We start from the raw sequence: 17,892 nt of genomic DNA, 5'->3' as shown, positions 1-17,892 counted from the left end.
AACTGGATTTAGAACACTGACCTCAGAATGCCAAATTCCAGGCACATCTGACACAGACTAAAATCAGGCTAAACCCGAATTGAAAGTTCAGAACCTCATTCCTAATATCTGACAGTGACATTCTATCAAATCCATTTTTAATCTGGAATCAATTTAGATAGTCCATCTATAGCACAAAATTAATTTATTCTATTAGATAAATAGTTGTTTTTTTTAACTTAGATTAGACCACCAGGGAATTTTTTTCTCTGTTCTATTATTAATGAGGCACATTTTAGATTACATACTCTTTATTTTTTTAAATAAAGTTATTTATTTTTATTTATTTATTTTTGGCTGCCTCGGGTCTCTGTTGCTGTGCGCAGGCTTTCTCTAGTTGCAGCGAGTGGGGGCTACCCTTCATTGTGGTGCGCGGACTTCTCATGGTGGTGGCTTCTCTTGTTGCAGAGTACGGGCTCTAGGTGCACGGGCTTCAGTAGTTGTGGCATGCGGGCTCAGTAGTTGAGGCTCGCGGGCTCTAGAGCACAGGCTTAGTAGTTGTGGCACAAGGGCTTAGTTGCTCTGTGGCACGTGGGGTCTTCCTGGACCAGGGTTTGAACCCATGTTCCCTGCATTGGCGGGCGGATTCTTAACCACTGCGTCACCAGGGAAGTCCCAGTTACAGTGTTTTGACACTCAGAAAGTCAGGAATTCAGGTAATTGTATGAGACAAAAAATATCTCAAACTTGAAACTGAGAGGGATAAATAGTTGAACAGTGTAACAGGGGTAAGCATTTCTATCCAGTATTGAAAAATGTAAATTATACAGCCAACAGTGTTTTTAACTAAATTTAATACTGTGTTTCAAATAGCCTCCCTGTGTTTACATCCCTTTATGTCCCAATCTATTATGTAAAGCATTACAAGATTATTCCCTAAAGCGGCACCTCTACCTCCTCACCTCAAGAAATTCTGGTGGCTTTCCAGTGCCTAAAAAACTAAATGCAAACTCCTGAGAGGGAAGGAGATCAAGATGGTAGAGCACGAGGATGCTGAGCTCACCTCCCCATCACGAACAAATCAAAATAAAACAGTTCTCAGTGAAAACAAACTGGAGATTTGGAAAAGACTCTCACACAACCAAGGCTATAAAGAAAGACCCACACAGAATCAGGTATGAAGGGAAGAAACGTGATCAGCCTGGGACCTGCACCCCTAGGAGGAGACACAAGGAAGAGATCCACCCACCGTGGGGAGTGAGCAGTGTGAGCCACATGTTGGGAACCCTAGCCCTGGGATCTGACAACAGGCAGATGAGTCCCTTTGGCTGCTTTGAAGACCAGTGGGTCTAACAGGGGGCTGTGAGAAACCTAGACTCCACCTGTGAAGAGCACGCACACACTTGCCTGCACCCAAAACAAGGCAGAGGAAGCAGAATGAAACAGCCTAGAACTCTGGCTTGTTTACTACAACCAATGCAGCCCCCGCCCCAACGTGCAAAACTGCTCCAGCACCTCTGTCTCTGGTGCAGCTCCATACTAGGGTGAATGCTACCATTGACGAGGGGACTGTGCAATTGTGGGGGATGGAACTGGATCAGACACGGCACTATATCTGGAAGTAGCAAGGATGGCCATCGCTGGCTCTTGTTGAGGTAGCAGATCGGGAAAAGTCTGGAACTCTGACTGGCATGCAGGGACCATCCCATCACATGCCCTATCCCTCAATGGGTGTCCACTCTGGCACCACCTGCTCAGTATGGGGCAAAGGCACCAATGCCTGGGAGGTGGGGGGAGAGCGCACACTGGGATGGAATGGAACCCGTTTGTACCTGACCCTCAAGGGTTCTGCTCCAGTACCACTGACCCACCTCAATCCCTAATAGAGCAATGTCAGCCACTGAGCAGAGGAAAAGTCCCAGCTCACACCTTCTCTGGCCCTAGTTTCTCTATCTCCAGTCCCATTTCCCATCACGGTGATAACTGCTAGCACACCCCAGGGAAGACGTGATCGATGCTCACTTCATATCCAGTTCATGCACAAAAGCTATTGGGCACGTGTGGACTGCAAAGGGATGCTCTCACACAAGGACATCCTTTCAGGACTGAGACAGAGACACAGAAAGTTAAACAAAATAAGAAGACAGAGGAATTTGTTTCAAATAAAACAACAACAACAAAAAAGGGAAAAATAACTGATGAAACAGACAAACAACTGACCAAATAAAGTGTCTGAAGCATTAGTAATAAGAGGACTAACAGAACTTGGAGAAAAAACAGACGAACACAGTGAGAATTTTAATAAGGACTTAAGAAAGATTAAAAAAAAACAGTGAGAATTGAATAATACAATAACTGAAATGAAAAACACACTAGAAGGAACTAACAGAAGATTAGGTGATACAGAAGAATGCATAAGTGACCTGGAAGATAGAATAATGGAAACCACCCAATCAAAACAGCAAAAATGAATGAATGAACACATGAATGAATAAATGAATGAATGAGGATAGTTTAACAGACCTCAGAAACAACATCAAATGCACTAACGTTCACATTATAAAGATACCAGAAGGAGAAGAGAGACATAAAAGGGTAAAAAATGTGTTTGATGAAATTGTGGCTGAACACTTCCTGAAAGAAACAGATCTCCAGGTACAGAAAGCACAGAGAGTTCCAAACAAGATGAACCCAAAGAGACCAATATGAAGACATATCATAATTAAAGGGCAAAATTAAAAATAAAGTGATAATTCCAAAGGCAGCAAAAGAAAAACAAAGACTCACATATGAGGGAACACCTATAAGACTATCAGCTGATCTTTCTTCAAAAACTTTGCAGGCTTGGGACTTCCCTGGTGGCACAGTGGTTAAGAATCCACCTGCCAATGCAGGGGACAAGGGTTCGAGCCCTGGTCCTGGAAGATCCCACAAGCCATGGAGCAACTAAGCCCACGCACCACAACTACTGAGCCTCCATTCTAGAGCCCACGAGCTACAACTACTGAGCCCACGTGCCACAACTACTAAAGTCTGTGTGCCTAGAGCCGACGCTCTGCAACAAAAGAAGCCACTGTGATGAGAAGCCCACGCACTGCAACAAAGAGTAGCCTCCGCTCGCCACAACTAGAGAAAGCCCGCGCTCAGCAATGAAGACCCAACATGGCCAAAAACAAATAAATACATACATAAATAAATAAATTTAAGGAAAAACAAAACTTTGCAGGCCAAAAGGGAGAGGCATGGTATTTTTAAAGTTCTGAAAGGGAAAAACTTGCAACCTAGGATACTCTACCAAGAAAAGTTATCATTCAGAATTGAAGGACAGATGAAGAACTTCTAGGACAAGTAAAAACTAAAAGACTTCATCAATACTAAACCAACCCTAAAAGTAATGTTAAAGGGTCTTCTATCCATGCAAAAGAAAAGGCTACAACAAAGGAAGAATGTATGGGAAAGGAAAAATCCCACTAATAAAGGGAAATACATAGTAAAGGCTGTGGATCAACCACTTAAATAAGCTAGTATGAAGAGTAAAGAACAAAAATTGTAAAATCAACTATAACTACAATGAAAAGTGAAGGGAGAAATATGAAGATGTAAAATATGACATGAAAAACAAATCATGGGGAATGAGAGTAAAAAAAAAAAATGTAGATCGTTTCAAATGTGTCTGGGCTTCAATGACTACCAGTACAAAACAAGAAGATACAGTTATACTTCAACATATATGAATCCCATGGTAACCACAAATCAAACACATACAATAGATACACAAAAACTAGAGAGGAAGGAACACAGGATATCACTAAAGAATAATATCAAACCAAAAGGGAAGTAACTAAAAGAATAGAAGAGTGAAGAAACACAAAAACAACCAGAAAATGAGTAACAAAATGGCATATACTTATCAGTAATCACTTTAAATGTCAATGGACTAAATGCTCCAGTCAAAAGACATAATGTGGTTTATTTGATAGAAAAACAAAACCAATCTATATGCTGCTAACAAGAGACTCACTTCCAAACTGGACACATACAGACTGAAAGTGAGAGGATGTAAAAATATATTTTATGCAAATGTAAATGACAAGAAAGTGGACTAGCAATACTCATATCAGACAAAATGGACTTTTAAACAAAGTCTATAAAAAAAATGAGGGACCTTATATAATGATAAAGGGGTCAACACAAGAAGGGGATATGACATGCATTAATCTGTATGCACCTAATATAGGAGCAGATAAATAAAGCAAATATTAACAGACATAAAGGGAGTAATTGACAATCATACAATAATACAATAATAGTCGGAGACTTTAATAACCCACTGACGTCTATGGACAGATAATGCAGACAGAAAATCAATTAGGAAAGAGTAGTCTTAAATGACATACTGGACCAGTTGGTATTAACAGTTATCTATAGGACACTCCATCCAGAAACAATATAATATCTATTTTTGTCAAGTGAACATATAATATCCTTCAGGATAGATCACATAACAGGCTGCAACACAAGCCTCAATAAATTTAAGAGGAGAGAAATTATATAAAGCATTTTCTGTGGTCACAACAAGATGAAACCAGAAATCAATGACAGGAAGGAAAATGAGAAAAGCATAAATATGTGAAGTATAAACAACATGCTACTAAAAAACTAACAAGTCAATGAGGAAATCAGAAAATACCTTGAGACAAAGGAAAATAAAATACAACTTTCCAAAATCTATAGGATTCAGCAAAAGTAGTTCTGACAGGGAAGTCTAGAGCAATAAAGGCCTATCTCAAGAAACAAGCAAAATCTCAAATAAACAATTTACCATCTATAGGAATTAGAAAAAGAACAACACACAAAGCCCAAAGTCAGCAGAAGGAAAGAAATAACAAAGATCAAAGGGAAAATAAATTAAAAATAGAGATAAAATAGGATCAATAAACCAAGCACTGTTTTTTTAATAAAGTTAACGAAATTGGTAAGCCAGCAGCCAGTCTCATCAAAAATAAATGAAAGGACCCAAACAAACAAAATAAGAAATGAAATGGAAGAAATTACAAGAAATGTCAGAAAGATTAAAAAAGAATATACTATGAACAGCTATATGCTAATAAAATGGGACAACATAGAAGAAATGGATAAACTTCTAGAAGTAATCTTCTGACAATGAATCAGTAAGAAATAGACAATTTAAACAGACCAATCACTAATAATGAAATTGAATTTTTAATTAAAAACCTCCCAGCAAACAAAAGTCTAGGACTGGACAGCTTCACATAAGAAAATATAAACACAAAAAGAAAAGCTAATACAATATGTATCCTTCTCAAACTATTCCGAAAAATTGAAGAGGGTGGAACACTCCCACACATTCTATGAGGCCACTATTACCGTGATACCAAAACCAGACAAAGAACTACAAAAAAAGAAAATCACAAGCCAATATCTTTGATGAACATAGATGCAAAAATCCTCAACAAAATAATAGCAAGCCAAATCCAACAATATATAAAAAGGATCATACACCATGTTCAAGTGGGATTTATTCCAGAGTCACAAGAATGGTTCAATATTTACAAATCAGTCAATGTGATACACCACATTAACAAAATAAAGGATAAAACTCGCATGATCATCTCAATAAACACAGAAAAATCTATTTGACAAAACTGAACATCCAGTCATGATAAAAAACTCTCATCAAAGCTGGTGTATAACGAACCTATCTCAACATAATAAGGCCATTTCTAGTAAACCCAGAGCTAACATCATACTCAATGGTTAAAAGCTGAAAACTTTTCCTCTAAATCAGGAACAAGACAAGGATGCCCAGTCTCAGCACTTCTATTTAACATAGTTTTGGAAGTCCTAACCAGAGCAATTGGACAAGAAAAAGAAATAAAAGGCATCCAAATGTGAATGGAAGAGGTAAAACAGTAACTGTTTGCAGATGACATGATACTGTATATACAAAACCCTAAGGTTGCCAACAAAAAATACTAGCATAAATTAACTCAGGGAAATTGCAGGATACAAGATTAATATACAGAAACATATTGCTTTTCTATATACTAATAATAAACTATTAGAAAGAGAAAACAAGAAAACAGTCCCATTTAAAATAGCACCCAAAAAACAAAAATACCTAGGGATAAACTTAACCAAGGAAGTAAAAGACCTATACTCTGAAAACTATAAAATACTGATGAATGAAATTGAGGCTGATAGCAAGAAATGGAAAGATGCCCTATGTTCATAGATTGGGATAATTAATATTATTAAAATGACAATACCCAAGGCAATCTACAGATTTCATGCAATCTCTATCAAAATACCCATGACATTTTTCACAGAACTAGAACAAATAATATTAAAATTTATATGGAACCATTAAAGACATCAAAGAGCCAAATAATTCTTGAGAAAAAAGAACAAAGCTGGAGGTTACCATGCTCCCTGTCTTCATATTACATTACAATGCTACAGTAGTCAAAATAGTATGGTACAGGCACAAAAAAAGTCATATAGATCAATGTACACAATAGAGAGCTCAGAAATAAACCCATTCACTTATGTTCAATTAATCTACACAAAGGAGGCAAGAATCTACAATGGAGAAAAGATAGTCTCTTTAATAAGTGGTGCTGAGAAAACTGGGCAGCTAAATGTCAAAAAATGAAATTAGAACATCTTCTAACACCATATACAAAAGTAAACACAAAGTGGATTTAAAACGTAAATGTAAGACCAGAAACCATAAAACTACTAGAAGGAAACATAGACAAAACATTCTTGGACATAAATTGAAGCCATATTTTTTTGTATTGGTCTCTTAAGACAAAGGAGAAAGAAGCAAAAATGAACAAATGGGATCTAATACAACTTAAAAGCTTTGGCATAGCAAAGAGAACCATCAACAAAATGAAAAGACAGCCTAAGGAATGGGAGAGAATATGTGCAAACGATATGACCAATAAAGGGTTAATATTCAAAGTGTATAAACAGCTCATACAACTAATATAAAAAAAGAACACAATTTAAAAGTGGGTAGAAGACATAAAGAGACATTTTTCCAAAGAAGATATACAGTTGGACAATATGCATATGAAAAGATGCTCACCGTTGATAATCATCAGAGAAATGCAAATCAAAACCTCAATCTCACCCTCAATCTGTTGAAATAGCTGTATCGAAAAATCTATAAATAACAAATGTTGGCAAGTATGTGAATAAAAAGGAAACTTAGGACACTGTTAGTAATGATGTAAATTGGTATAGCCACTATGGAAAACAGTACAGCATTTCCTCAAAAAAAATTATAACTGCATTTTCATCTTTTCGGGATACAGTATATGCCCAGAAGTGGTATTGCTGGATCATATGGTAACTCTATTTTTAGTTTTTTTTAAGGAACCTCCGTACTGTTCCCCATAGTGACTGTACCAATTTACATTCCCACCAACAATATAGGAGGGTTCCCTTTTCTCCACACCCTTTCTAGCATTTATTATTTGTAGATTCTTTAATGATGGCCATTCTGACCTGTGTGAAGTATTACCCCATTGTAGTTTTGATTTGCATTTCTCTAATAATTAAAAATGTTGAATATCTTTTCATGTGCTTTTGGGCCATCTGTATGTGTTCTTTGAAGGAATGTCTATTTAGGTCTTCTGTCCTTTTTTTGATTGGATTTTTTTTTTGATACTGAAATGTATAAGCTGTTTGTACATTTTGGAAATTAAGCCCTTGTAGGTCGCATCATCTGTAAATATTTTCTCTCATTCCATAGGTTGGCTTTTTGTTTTGTTGATGGTTTCCTTTGCTGTGTAAAAGCGTCTAAGTTTAATTAGGCCCCGTTTGTTAATTTTTGCTTTTGTTTCAATTACTTTAGAAAGTGGATCCAAAAAATTATTGCTATGATTTATGTCTGACTGTTCTGCCTATTTTTCCTCTAGGAGTTTTATAGTATTCAGTTTTACATTTAGGTCTTTAATCTATTTTGAGCTTATTTTTATATATGGTATTATAAAATGTTCTAATTTCATTTTTTACAGGTAGCTGTCCAACTTTCCCAATACCACTTAATGAAGACACTGTCTTTTCTCCATTGTATATTCTTGCCTCTTTGCCTTAAATTAATTGACCGTAAGTGTGTGGGTTTATTTCTAGGCTTTCTATCCTGTTCCACTGATCTGTGTAGCTGTTTCTGTGCCAATACCACACTGTTTTGATTATTATAGTTTTATAGTATAGTCCTAAGTCACGATGAATGATTCCTCTAGCTCCATTCCTCTTTCTCAGGATTGTTTTGGCTACTCAGGGTCTTTTGTGTTTCCAGACAAATTTAAAAATTTTTTGTTTCAGTTCTGTGAAAAATGTCATTGGTAATTTGATAGAAACTGCACTGAATCTGTAGATTACCTTGAGTAGTACGGTCATTTTAACAACAGTGATTCTTCCAATCCAAGAACACAGTGTATCTTTCCATTTGTTTGTGTGGTCTTCAATTTCTTTCATCAGCATATTTTTTGGAGTACAGGTCTTTTGTCTCCTTAGATAGGTAGGTGTATTCACACTCCTGGGCATACATCCGGAAAAGATGAAAATGCTAATTTAAAAAGCCACATGCACCCAAATGTTCACAGCAGCACTATTTACAACAGCCAAGATATGAATGCAACCTAAATGTCCATTGACAGATGAATGGATAAAGAAGATGGGGTATATATATAATGGAATATTACTCAGCCATAAAAAAGAGTGAAATTTTCCCATTTACAGCAACATGGATGGACCTAGACACTATTATACTAAGTGAAGTAAGACAGAGAAAGACAAATATCACATATAACATCACTTATATGTGGAATTAAAAAAAATACAAATTAACTTATCTACAAAACAGAAATATACTCACAGACATAGAAAACAAAATTATAGTTACCATAGGGGAAAGTGGAGGGGGGGATAAATTGGGAATTTGGGATTAATAGATACACACTATTACATATAAAATAGATAAACAACAAGGACCTACTGTATAGCACAGGGAACTATATTCAATATCTAATAATAACCTATAATTGAAAACAATATGAAAAAGAATATATATATATAATATATATATAACTGAATCACTTTGCTGTACATCTGAAACATTCTAAGTCAAGTACACTTCAATAAATACATAAATAAAAAATAAGAACAGGTATCCCCCAAACCAAAATTTAAAAAAACTAAAAACAGAACTACCATAAGGTTCAGCAATTCTACTCCTGGGTATATATCCAAAGAAAATGAAAACAATAATTTGAAAAGATGTATGCACCTGAATATTCAAAGCAGCATTATTTACAATAACCAAGATATGGAAGCAACCTAAGTGTTCCTCAAGAGTTGAATGGATAAAGAAGATTTGAGGGCTTCCCTGGTGGCACAGTGGTCGAGAATCTGCCTGTCAATGCAAGGGACATGGGTTTGACCCCTGGTTCGGGAAGATCCCACATGCCGAGGAGCAACTAAGTCCGTGCACCACAACTACCGAGCCTGCACTCTACAGCCAGCGAGTTACAACTACTGAAGACTGTGCACCTAGAACCTGTGCTCCGCAACAAGAGAAGCCACCACAATGAGAAGCCCGCGCACCACAACGAAGAGTAGCCCCTGCTCACTGCAACTAGAGAAAGCCCGCGTGCAGCAATGAAGACCCAACACAGCCAAAAATAAAATAAATTAATTTTTAAAAAAAGAAGATGTAAGATACACACACACACACACACACACACACACACACACACACACACACACACACTGGAATACGACTCAGTCATAAAAAAAGAATAAAATTTTGCCACTTTTAACAATATGGATGGACCTGGATGTTATTATCCTTAGTGAAATAAGCTAGACAGAGAAAGACAAATACTGTATGCTATCACTTATATGTGGAATCTATAAAATAAAACCATCAGATGAACATAACAAAACAGAAACAGACTCACAGATACAGAGAACAAATTAGTGGTTATCACTGGGGGGGGCAAGATAAGGGTGGGGGATTAAGAGGTAAAAACTATAATACTAAGTATAAAATAAATAAGTCGCCAGGATATATTGTACAGCACAGGGAATATAGCCAATATTTGATATTAACTTTAAATGGACTATCATCTGTAAAAATATCAAATCACTATGTATACACCTGAAACTAAAAAAAATATAATATTGAAAATCAACTATACTTTAGAGAAAAACCAAAAAACACCTCCTGAGGGGGAATTCAAGGTCGTTCGTGATTTGAATATTTTTGTATTAATTTTGAACTAGTAACCAGACCCCTCACTTTGGCTTTTGTTCTTATGTTTTGTTTTGTTTTTCCTGAATGAGTCTTTTATGATTGAATACGGGCAAAGAAGTAGGAAGGGGCATGGTCCTCTTCCAACCACCTTTTCTCTGATTTAGAGATGTGTTTGTATATATATGTGTGTATGTATATATGTGTGTGTGTGTGTGCATGTGTGTGTATACATATATATGTATATATGTGTTTGTGCTATATATATATATACACACACATATATATATATATAAAATGCATGGTTTACCACTTACTACATGGTGTAGTGACAGAAATACAGACTCTCAAAGCCTTCAATTTGGGGTTTATTATGTGGAAGGCAAGTAGCAGTCAAAAAAATAAACTAGACTAGCTGTGAGATCTTTTCCTTAAAGCTTCCTATATCCATGTCATGAACTGGGCAATTTCCCCTAAGCTTAACTAGGTTTTCCAGGTGGCCAGTTTGCTATCTACACACACCACAAATTCTGCAGTATATAGTAAACATATAGTAAACAATCCTGTAAGTCACTGAGGAAAAGAACAGAGCATAAAACTCGCTTTATGGTCTCAGGGAATTTATGAATAAGTGTACCTTTAGATAGCAGTGTGTGATATAAAGTATAGCTCCGTCTTCGTTCAAGTCCAGATTTCTGTCATTCAATTCTCCACATAATCTAAATCAAAATAAATATTTAATGTACAAGCTTCAATCTCCTCAACACTGACCAATCTTTTACAAGTACTTTAATTTGTTAATTATGTCACACTAATAGGTGGTCAGCTAACAAAAATAAATGAAAATGCCGTCATGAGTTTTCAAATGGGCCAGGAGTACTTTTTCTTCAGTAGCAGGATTTCATGTAACTATAATTCGTGTTATACTTGAATAAAAAATGAGCTAAGTGTAAATTAGGAAAATCAGAAGACTAATGAGAAAAATACTACCATTCATTGATTACTGGTTTGTATAGATGCATTTGTTACACATATGATTTTATTCCACAATATTTGGATTTAAGGAATTCATTACATTTCCCAATTATGTAATGTGCCCAAATGGTCCACTAAACTCAGTGTTAGTCATTTTGGGGACATATCCCCCAGCCCTCACAGGATTATACCAGAATCCCAGGCTTAAGTGGTGACTGGAAATTGAGGGGTGATGTAAGTCCATAGTACCCAATAGTTGTTACCATTTAAGTTTTATTTTAGGCAACAGAATTCTGCTGTCAAGGAGACAATCCAAGTTAATTTAGTCATTTTGCTGTGATGGATTCAGATTGACTCCTATAATAGTCTGCTTAACTGAGCAAAGATTCACTCACAAGTAGCCTCACAATTGTTCTCAAGTCCAAGATACATATGGTCCAACTTCTAGGGTCATTATGTAGTAATCACTCATCTAGAGCCCTGTGAGCAAGTAAATTCCTTTGTCTCTGCTCCTGGAAACCTTAAAGATCCCTATCAGACTTAGGAAAGCTGTACACAAACGCTCTACCCTCTAGGTGGAACTTGCCCTGTTAAACAATCCTGCCAGGAAACTGTTTCTGAAAATCAAAGGGCCCGGATGGAGGTCACCTTCTGCATTTCTGGAAACTACTCCTTTCAGCGACTCAAAATTTAACAATCCTCCATTCTCACCTCTGCCATAGCAAAAACCAAAGAGTTTGGGCTATTTTTCAGGATAGGGAAGGAAAAAAATGTCCCCCTCAGTGAGAATGATACAGAAATCAATATCACAATAAATTATCCTGTCGCATATAAATCAGTAGAAGTCATGGACAAAAATACAACTCCAGTTAACTTCTAATGCGTAGAAGAAAAAATTTGCAAATGCATGTATGACGGCTTAGTTTATTTTTCTATTCCCAAAGTTGTTTGATTGCTGTTGTTGACGGTTTAAGGAAGAAAGATCCTGACTTGATTGGAGTAATTGATTTTAAAAAGTGTTTGTTTTGCCAGAAATAGATTTGAATTTTATATTAAAGAGGCCAAACTCCACAACTATGTATATGTGCTAACACCTGATACCATCTGAAAGTATTACTTGCACAAATATACAATTAGTTTTAGGAATAGAAGTGTAATCGGGAGCTTTTTATTTGCTGTAAATTTCTTGCATGCACCAGGGCTTGATCTTTAAAGTTTAAAAAGCTCTGTACATATATGCATAGCTATGCACAGACTTGGGTCAGTAAATATGGCAAGATTATTCAGATTTGAAAGTCAGATTTCAAAAATGAAGTGCTAAATGTTTCAGTGTCACATACCCATTACTTAAAGATCTTTGAACATTAAAATTATATTCCCTTTAAAGTTTTCAACTATGACGAAGGCAGCTTTTTTAACAAATTGTATCCTACACAAAGCTCTTTTCAGTTAACTTATGCCAACACCACCATTACACAAATTATGACTCTGAGGTAAGATTTAAACCAAAGCAACTTTATAATTGAAAGCCTGTTTCACTGATGTGTCATACCGGCAGCCCGAGCATTTAGGGTAGCAAATTTTGCTTAGCACTACCCAAATGTTTTGGAAACTAACAGTGATCCATAATTGTGTTGGAGGTCATAAAACCTAACTCCTCAAAATCAAAGGAAATGGCCTAAAGGGTGAGGTGAACAGGTCAAACCAAAAATGCAAACAAGACCAACGCAGTCTATTCTCACCTGGGAAGATGTTAAGCCTAAAGGGTTGAGCTCTGCAAGCTACTTGTACATTTTAGCCAAACAATACAATGGGTCATCGAGGATTACTCAGTTGGGGCTTGAATTGTCTCAAGTTGAAAAAAATCTCTGAAGCCAGGCAGCCAGTTGCAGGATATCTGTAGAGAGAAAGATGAAGAGAGATCAAAGGAGTGGCTGAGTCCCAGTTTTAGATATTTCATTGTTAGGAAAGGGAAGAGAAGTAGGCCAATTACATAAGGGAGGCTCATACTCACTTTCAAGCTTTCTCTCCAACTCACGCTTACTCTTTTCCTCTTTGACAGAATACCTAAAGGAGCCCAGGCTGTTCAACTACAAAAGTCCAGGGCAAGATTCATTTATATTCTTTGACATTCCCCAGGGAACTCAGTCATGGTCAGAATGCCAAAGGCAGATAGTGGGCTAGAAAGCTACAGGTGAGGAGGAATAGCAAAGGGGAAGAACAGTTTGATTATTTTAAGATGTGAAAACACAGCAGATACTACTTCTTAGCATGGTCAGAGCCTAAAAGGATGGCATGTCTGCCCAATCTTAACTTTCACAACCTATCAAAGAAAGACAGAGTCTAAACGGGTTCAAAATGAAGAAAACAAAAGTTAATTAAAGAAGTGGATATGGGAGATGTAAGACAGAAAATTAATATACACAAAGGACTATCAACTCAACCTTTTGGATAGAATAAACAAATCAATAAAGCAGCTAGGTGACTAATTTTACTAAAGTAAATAATCAGTTGTTTTAGGCAGGTATATATTCCAGTTCATATAATCATAGCCAAAGTGAAGGCATCTCTCCTATAATGCTGTATTTTTCAAAGTGTGTTCCATAGGCCACTTTCTCAAAATCCTCTGCAGTGCTATTTAAAGTTACAAATTATTGGACCCCTTCCCAAACTCCTGAATTGGAATTTCTGGAAGTCTGGCAAAAAAAAAAAAAAAAAAAAAAAAAAAATCAGCATTTTAAGACGGTCTATAGGTCAGGAGTTCTCAAAGTATGGTCTTCAGACCCCTGAAGTTCACTGGTTCGGGCAGTCTTCAAAACTATTCTTATAATAAGAATCATTATTTGCTTTTTTCATTGTGCTGACATTTGCTCTAATGATGCCTTGACTCCAGGTGGTGACACCACATAATACTAGTCATCATTGTATTCTTCATTGCCATTCATTTGTGATTTAACAAAAAAACCAGTTTCACTTTAAACTGCCCTTGGTAGAGCATTAAAATTATTAATTTTGTTAAATCTTGATCCTCGAGTATGTGCCTTTTTATTATTCTGTGTAACAAAATGCAAAATTTGCATAAAGCACTTCTGACATGCAGAGGTATGATGGTTGTCTACCTTTCTCACTGAACACTATTTTCACTTGAAAGCCTGACAAACTATGGTTATTCAGACTTGCTCATTTCTTGATATTTTCTTAAGAAATTAATAAAGTGAGCCTGTCACTTCAAGGAAAACCAGAGATGGTATTTGTTGCCAATGATAAAGTTCAAGCTTTCAAGGGAAAATTCAAATTTTGTAAAACTTGGGTCTGCAACTGTGAACCTGACAGTTTCCTACCCTTAAAGATTTTTCTAAGATCAGTGTTGATATTAATAAATGTTATTGTTGATATTATATAAAAATTTGTCAACATTTAGAAGATCTGTATAACTCACTGAATTAAAAATTCCCAAATGACCAACAAATGATATTACAACATCATGATGAGTCAAAGATCCATTCAGAGTGCAAAATAAATCAATGGATGGTAATGAAACAGAGGAAGAAAAGTTCATTAATATGGTTTCTGAAGCAATATTGTAACAAACCTTTAAAAAACTACCACTTGTTGAATTTTGGGATAGTATCAAGAAGAATGTCCACAATCACCTATAAAGACTATTATTTAAAATACTCCCTCTCTTTCCAGCTACATATCTGAGTGAGGCTGCAGTTTTTCCTATACTTCAAACAAAACAACATATTGCAACAGATGGAATGCAGAAAAAGATATGATAGCATAGCTGCCTTCTGTTATGCCAGATATTAAAAGAGAATTAGAAAAAATGTAGAGCAACTTCATTATTTTACTATTTTTTTGGAAAATAAGTTTTCATGAAACTATGTTCTTTTGGTAATTATGGAATGGGTAAAAAATTAGGGGGTTCTCATAAATTTTAAGAGTATAATGGGATCATAAATGCAAAAAGTTTGAAAACTGCTGCTCTAGGTGATTGTGATTCTCGATTACATTTGAAAATTATTACCCTAATGATAAAGGTAGGAACATAGGGAAATGTTTTAATAGGAAGACTGGCATGATCCCTTTCCAACTAGTCTTAACCATCATGTAATTCCTCAGAGAGTTTTGTAAAGTTTTGGCACGTACCTCCTCAAAGTTAAGGTGTAGGGGGAGTCTACGTGAACTCTCAAGATTCCTTTCAGTTGTCTTTATCTAAAATCACTTCATCTAAAATAACCTAATATATATTTAGTTTCAATGTGATACACCTTATATTTCCTAAACATTTATCAACCAGAGATTTTTTCAAGGTAAATTATATATCTTGGTCATGCTTCACAATTGATTAAATACAAATCCTCTTGTATACAGAAACTTTTAAGAAGTGCTTGGTAGACACAAACACTATATTTGAATCTCATTTTATGCTGGTTTCTGCAGAGTTGCTTAATCATACAGCTAGTCACAGTCAACAGGGGTTCAGGGTAGATAAAAGCTCTGCTGAGAAATAAGAGAAAAAAACCAGACACTCATTGGATACCAACTATGTGCCAGCCTCTCTGCCAGGAATGGGTGCCTTTCCTTCCAGAATTTTAAAGTCTAGTGAGCAAAAGTGGTTTCAAGAGTTTTCTCTCGGAGTATCTGTTCTGGACTTTGTTAAATCTACTCCTATGGTTGACACGGAAATCAGGGAAAAGGTAATTTCTAAAATGTAGGAACCATCACTCACTGCACTGTAGAGCTGCTGGCGCTCTTCTACCTCCTCCCCTGCACACAGTCAAAACTGGTACCCCAGTTAACTGAGACTGTTATGCTGCAATACAGTTGTAGGATAAATTGGCAAGTCAAAATGAAACAAGTTTATATCAAGATTATGAAGTCCAACCACACTGTGGCTAAGATCGTATTTTTTGGATCAGGCCCAAATTTAAACTCTCTCTTCCATTTAGTATCCGGGTGAACTGGAACAAGTCTCCTCATCTGTGAAATTCCCCCAATAATAATACCTAGCTCACTCTTGTGACCAGAAAATGAGATATTCATCGAAAGCATATAGAACAGCGTTTAACATTTAGTAAGTGCCCAATAAACGTTAGCTCTCCTGTTTTTGTTTTCAAAAAACTAACTTTCTGTAAGTATCTTTGCTTTAACACGTAAACTCTGCCAATCACCATACATTATTCATTGTATCTTTCAGAGTATAGCAGTAAAAATTTTCACTTTTTTTCTCCCATACCTTCTAAGTATATGCCCTATTACAGATTACAAGTAACGGAGTTACATGGGTTAATGTCTGGAAATTGGAAAAATATTCTTTCCTGATTTGAAACCCACACCAAGACCAAGAAGAAAGCAGAATGTGTATGATTTTGCCTTTTTACAGATGAGGAAACAGGGAGCTCAGAAAAATTAAATGACGTAGCTAAGGTCACACAGCTAGTAAATGACAGAATCAGAAGTCAAACCCACCTTTGTCTGACCCTCCTGCCATGTTCTTTTAATCTTTAACTGACAATGATCAGTACAGCTCAGAATAATGGCAGCAGTCTTGAAAAGACCATTCATCAAAGGAAACATCAAAGGTCAATTCAATTTGATTCACTAGCACAGGCACACTGGGCAACAACGGAGACTTAGACACTAAAAAGGATTGTAAGTAAAAACAAGAGAAACAACGGAGTTTCCACTAGTTTTTAGACAGGTAAGGAGGAAATAATAGCAATCTGAACTCCTTCATTTCTCAGCATTTTGTTTACTCGAGGCTGTGCCCCATGTTGCTTCATGGACCGTGAAGGAAAGAAAAAGAAAGTATAGACCTTGATGCAGAGCAACGATCACAGAAGCACTTTAATCAGGAGGCATTTTAAACTTTTATCTTGAAAAGCTGAGAAAAAATGTTGAGTTGTGTGATTGGCGTAAACAACCCTTGATTTTGTAGGGCCCTAAGAAGCCATCTGAGATCCTTTCACGGAGGGTGAAGGAAGAGGTAGGCAGTAATCGCTTTGGCACCCCTCAGGAAAAATCAATAACGACTATGAGTGAAGGGTCAAGGAAAAACTAACAGATCCACTCCGGGGGTATCAGAGAATGCGAAAATCAGACTAAAGAGAATTTGATCAGTTGTAAAGTAGAGGATTGCTCCTTGTCTCCTTGGCAGTGATTAGGCAAACGTGATGCATTTTAAAAATAATGAAAGGGCCAAAGTGACAGTTATATCATAGATTATCCAACTCCAGGATAGATTTATCTTCTAAGAACTACAATAAAGCTTCAATAAGAGAGATGCTATGGGAATGGCGGTTTCTAGCTAATTAAATTGCTGTGCAACTGAAGCTTAATGTGAGATTTTCTTTAATCAATCTGGTCTAGTGAACATCCTTGAATCTCTCTTTACTAAATGAGGCTGGTACATGGCCTTAGGATTGGCGGACTTTATGCCACTGGCCAAAGTCCAAGTCCCTGGAAAATGTGATTTTCACCTCCAAGTATCTGTCATATACAAAAGTGAATTTATCAGTGTCCCTATGTCCTATCCTTCTAGTTCTCCTCTTTTCTGTATCTCAGTCTGTGTCAAATTCACCATGTCTTGTCCATTCAACCTCATAAATCTTTCTTGCTTTCTGATATCTGCCTCCATCCCT

General features: G+C 36.4%; 1 long non-coding RNA gene across 2 annotated transcripts in view; it reads right to left on the bottom strand.

Annotated features, from left to right (window-relative positions):
- LOC137217232 (uncharacterized) overlaps nucleotides 1-13,120 on the bottom strand; it is a 430,021-nt gene extending 416,901 nt beyond the window's left edge. For both annotated transcript variants that reach the window (XR_010940065.1, XR_010940064.1), the window contains exons 1-2: nucleotides 12,988-13,120; nucleotides 10,908-10,989 (exon numbers count right to left, since the gene is read on the bottom strand). This is a non-coding gene — a long non-coding RNA (uncharacterized lncRNA). The remainder of the gene's footprint in view (nucleotides 1-10,907; nucleotides 10,990-12,987) is intronic.
- Nucleotides 13,121-17,892: the final 4,772 nt, after the last annotated feature.

Source organism: Pseudorca crassidens, chromosome X, assembly GCF_039906515.1.
Source record: "Pseudorca crassidens isolate mPseCra1 chromosome X, mPseCra1.hap1, whole genome shotgun sequence".
Classification (NCBI taxonomy): Eukaryota; Metazoa; Chordata; class Mammalia; order Artiodactyla; family Delphinidae; genus Pseudorca; species Pseudorca crassidens.
This window is presented reverse-complemented; position numbering and strand designations above follow the sequence as displayed.